Source organism: Ascaphus truei, unplaced genomic scaffold, assembly GCF_040206685.1.
Source record: "Ascaphus truei isolate aAscTru1 unplaced genomic scaffold, aAscTru1.hap1 HAP1_SCAFFOLD_447, whole genome shotgun sequence".
NCBI lineage: Eukaryota > Metazoa > Chordata > Amphibia > Anura > Ascaphidae > Ascaphus > Ascaphus truei.
In genome coordinates this window covers 22,953-28,952 of record NW_027456778.1, presented here as the reverse complement: position 1 = coordinate 28,952, position 6,000 = coordinate 22,953, and positions in this window count along the sequence as shown.

Below are 6,000 nucleotides of genomic sequence, written 5' to 3'. Positions count from 1 at the left end.
CACAGCCACAACCCCCCAGATAACAGGAGTACTCACTGACCCGGCGTCTCACACACACAGCCACAACCCCCCAGATAACAGGAGTACTCACTGACCCGGCGTCTCACACACAGCCACAACCACCCAGATAACAGGAGTACTCACTGACCCGGCGTCTCACACACAGCCACAACCCCCCAGATAACAGGAGTTCTCACTGACCCGGCGTCTCACACACAGCCACAACCCCCCAGATAACAGGAGTACTCACTGACCCGGCGTCTCACACACACAGCCACAACCCCCCAGATAACAGGAGTACTCACTGTCCCGGCGTCTCACACACAGCCACAACCCCCCAGATAACAGGAGTACTCACTGACCCGGCGTCTCACACACAGCAGCCACAACCCCCCAGATAACAGGAGTACTCACTGACCCGGCGTCTCACACACAGCAGCCACAACCCCCCAGATAACAGGAGTACTCACTGACCCGGCGTCTCACACACAGCCACAACCCCCCAGATAACAGGAGTACTCACTGACCCGGCGTCTCACACACACAGCAGCCACAACCCCCCAGATAACAGGAGTACTCACTGACCTGGCGTCTCACACACAGCCACAACCCCCCAGATAACAGGAGTACTCACTGACCCGGCGTCTCACACACACAGCCACAACCCCCCAGATAACAGGAGTACTCACTGACCCGGCGTCTCACACACACAGCCACAACCCCCCAGATAACAGGAGTACTCACTGACCCGGCGTCTCACACACAGCAGCCACAACCCCCCAGATAACAGGAGATCTCACTGACCCGGCGTCTCACACACACAGCCACAACCCCCCAGATAACAGGAGTACTCACTGACCCGGCGTCACACACACACAGCCACAACCCCCCAGATAACAGGAGTACTCACTGACCCGGCGTCTCACACACAGCCACAACCCCCCAGATAACAGGAGTACTCACTGACCCGGCGTCTCACACACAGCCACAACCCCCCAGATAACAGGAGTACTCACTGACCCGGCGTCTCACACACACAGCAGCCACAACCCCCCAGATAACAGGAGATCTCACTGACCCGGCGTCTCACACACAGCCACAACCCCCCAGATAACAGGAGTACTCACTGACCCGGCGTCTCACACACAGCCACAACCCCCCAGATAACAGGAGTACTCACTGACCCGGCGTCTCACACACAGCAGCCACAACCCCCCAGATAACAGGAGTACTCACTGACCCAGCGTCTCACACACAGCCACAACCCCCTAGATAACAGGAGTACTCACTGACCCAGCGTCTCACACACAGCCACAACCCCCCAGATAACAGGAGTACTCACTGACCCGGCGTCTCACACACACAGCCACAACCCCCCAGATAACAGGAGTACTCACTGACCCGGCGTCTCACACACAGCCACAACCCCCCAGATAACAGGAGTACTCACTGACCCGGCGTCTCACACACACAGCCACAACCCCCCAGATAACAGGAGATCTCACTGACCCGGCGTCTCACACACAGCAGCCACAACCCCCCAGATAACAGGAGCACTCACTGACCCGGCGTCTCACACACACAGCCACAACCCCCCAGATAACAGGAGATCTCACTGACCCGGCGTCTCACACACACAGCCACAACCCCCCAGATAACAGGAGTACTCACTGACCCGGCGTCTCACACACACAGCCACAACCCCCCAGATAACAGGAGTACTCACTGACCCGGCGTCTCACACACACAGCCACAACCCCGCAGATAACAGGAGTACTCACTGACCCGGCGTCTCACACACACAGCCACAACCCCCCAGATAACAGGAGTACTCACTGACCCGGCGTCTCACACACAGCAGCCACAACCCCCCAGATAACAGGAGTACTCCCTGACCCGGCGTCTCACACACACAGCCACAACCCCCCAGATAACAGGAGTACTCACTGACCCTGCGTCTCACACACAGCCACAACCCCCCAGATAACAGGAGATCTCACTGACCCGGCGTCTCACACACAGCAGCCACAACCCCCCAGATAACAGGAGTACTCACTGACCCGGCGTCTCACACACACAGCCACAACCCCCCAGATAACAGGAGTACTCCCTGACCCGGCGTCTCACACACACAGCCACAACCCCCCAGATAACAGGAGTACTCACTGACCCGGCGTCTCACACACACAGCCACATCCCCCCAGATAACAGGAGTACTCACTGACCCGGCGTCTCACACACAGCCACAACCCCCCAGATAACAGGAGTACTCACTGACCCGGCGTCTCACACACAGCAGCCACAACCCCCCAGATAACAGGAGTACTCACTGACCCGGCGTCTCACACACACAGCCACAACCCCCCAGATAACAGGAGTACTCACTGACCCGGCGTCTCACACACACAGCCACAACCCCCCAGATAACAGGAGTACTCACTGACCCGGCGTCTCACACACACAGCCACATCCCCCCAGATAACAGGAGTACTCACTGACCCGGCGTCTCACACACAGCCACAACCCCCCAGATAACAGGAGTACTCACTGACCCGGCGTCTCACACACAGCAGCCACAACCCCCCAGATAACAGGAGATCTCACTGACCCGGCGTCTCACACACACAGCCACAACCCCCCAGATAACAGGAGTACTCACTGACCCGGCGTCTCACACACAGCCACAACCCCCCAGATAACAGGAGTACTCACTGACCCGGCGTCTCACACACAGCAGCCACAACCCCCCAGATAACAGGAGTACTCACTGACCCGGCGTCTCACACACACAGCAGCCACAACCCCCCAGATAACAGGAGATCTCACTGACCCGGCGTCTCACACACACAGCCACAACCCCCCAGATAACAGGAGTACTCACTGACCCGGCGTCTCACACACACAGCCACAACCCCCCAGATAACAGGAGTACTCACTGACCCGGCGTCTCACACACACAGCCACAACCCCCCAGATAACAGGAGTACTCACTGACCCAGCGTCTCACACACAGCAGCCACAACCCCCCAGATAACAGGAGTACTCACTGACCCGGCGTCTCACACACACAGCCACAACCCCCCAGATAACAGAAGTACTCACTGACCCGGCGTCTCACACACAGCAGCCACAACCCCCCAGATAACAGGAGTACACACTGACCCGGCGTCTCACACACACAGCCACAACCCCCCAGATAACAGGAGTACTCACTGACCCTGCGTCTCACACACACAGCCACAACCCCCCAGATAACAGGAGTACTCACTGACCCGGCGTCTCACACACACAGCCACAACCCCCCAGATAACAGGAGTACTCACTGACCCGGCGTCTCACACACAGCCACAACCCCCCAGATAACAGGAGTACTCACTGACCCGGCGTCTCACACACACAGCCACAACCCCCCAGATAACAGGAGTACTCACTGACCCTGCGTCTCACACACAGCAGCCACAACCCCCCAGATAACAGGAGTACTCACTGACCCGGCGTCTCACACACACAGCCACAACCCCCCAGATAACAGGAGTACTCACTGACCCGGCGTCACACACACACAGCCACAACCCCCCAGATAACAGGAGTACTCACTGACCCGGCGTCTCACACACAGCAGCCACAACCCCCCAGATAACAGGAGATCTCACTGACCCGGCGTCTCACACACACAGCCACAACCCCCCAGATAACAGGAGATCTCACAGACCCGGCGTCTCACACACACAGCCACAACCCCCCAGATAACAGGAGTTCTCACTGACCCGGCGTCTCACACACAGCCACAACCCCCCAGATAACAGGAGTACTCACTGACCCGGCGTCTCACACACACAGCCACAACCCCCCAGATAACACGAGTACTCACTGACCCGGCGTCTCACACACACAGCCACAACCCCCCAGATAACAGGAGTACTCACTGACCCGGCGTCTCACACACAGCAGCCACAACCCCCCAGATAACAGGAGTACTCACTGACCCGGCGTCTCACACACACAGCCACAACCCCCCAGATAACAGGAGAACTCACTGACCCGGCGTCTCACACACAGCAGCCACAACCCCCCAGATAACAGGAGATCTCACTGACCCGGCGTCTCACACACAGCAGCCACAACCCCCCAGATAACAGGAGTACTCACTGACCCGGCGTCTCACACACACAGCCACAACCCCCCAGATAACAGGAGTACTCACTGACCCGGCGTCTCACACACACAGCCACAACCCCCCAGATAACAGGAGAACTCACTGACCCGGCGTCTCACACACAGCCACAACCCCCCAGATAACAGGAGTACTCACTGACCCGGCGTCTCACACACACAGCCACAACCCCCCAGATAACAGGAGTACTCACTGACCCGGCGTCTCACACACACAGCCACGACCCCCCAGATAACAGGAGTACTCACTGACCCGGCGTCTCACACACAGCAGCCACAACCCCCCAGATAACAGGAGTACTCACTGACCCGGCGTCTCACACACAGCCACAACCCCCCAGATAACAGGAGTTCTCACTGACCCAGCGTCTCACACACAGCCACAACCCCCCAGATAACAGGAGTACTCACTGACCCGGCGTCTCACACACAGCAGCCACAACCCCCCAGATAACAGAAGTACTCACTGACCCGGCGTCTCACACACACAGCCACAACCCCCCAGATAACAGGAGTTCTCACTGACCCGGCGTCTCACACACAGCAGCCACAACCCCCCAGATAACAGGAGTACTCACTGACCCGGCGTCTCACACACACAGCCACAACCCCCCAGATAACAGGAGATCTCACTGACCCGGCGTCTCACACACACAGCCACAACCCCCCAGATAACAGGAGTACTCACTGACCCGGCATCTCACACACACAGCCACAACCCCCCAGATAACAGGAGTTCTCACTGACCCGGCATCTCACACACACAGCCACAACCCCCCAGATAACAGGAGTACTCACTGACCCGGCGTCTCACACACACAGCCACAACCCCCCAGATAACAGGAGTACTCACTGACCCGGCGTCTCACACACACAGCCACAACCCCCCAGATAACAGGAGTACTCACTGACCCGGCGTCTCACACACACAGCCACAACCCCCCAGATAACAGGAGTACTCACTGACCCGGCGTCTCACACACACAGCAGCCACAACCCCCCAGATAACAGGAGTACTCACTGACCCGGCGTCTCACACACACAGCCACAACCCCCCAGATAACAGGAGATCTCACTGACCCGGCGTCTCACACACAGCCACAACCCCCCAGATAACAGGAGTACTCACTGACCCGGCGTCTCACACACACAGCCACAACCCCCCAGATAACAGGAGTACTCACTGACCCGGCGTCTCACACACACAGCCACAACCCCCCAGATAACAGGAGTACTCACTGACCCGGCGTCTCACACACACAGCCACAACCCCCCAGATAACAGGAGATCTCACTGACCCAGCGTCTCACACACACAGCCACAACCCCCCAGATAACAGGAGTACTCACTGACCCAGCGTCTCACACACACAGCCACAACCCCCCAGATAACAGGAGTACTCACTGACCCGGCGTCTCACACACACAGCCACAACCCCCCAGATAACAGGAGTACTCACTGACCCGGCGTCTCACACACAGCAGCCACAACCCCCCAGATAACAGGAGTACTCACTGACCCGGCGTCTCACACACACAGCCACAACCCCCCAGATAACAGGAGTACTCACTGACCCGGCGTCTCACACACACAGCCACAACCCCCCAGATAACAGGAGTACTCACTGACCCGGCGTCTCACACACAGCCACAACCCCCCAGATAACAGGAGTACTCACTGACCCGGCGTCTCACACACAGCAGCCACAACCCCCCAGATAACAGGAGTACTCACTGACCCAGCGTCTCACACACAGCCACAACCCCCCAGATAACAGGAGTACTCACTGACCCGGCGTCTCACACACACAGCCACAACCCCCCAGAT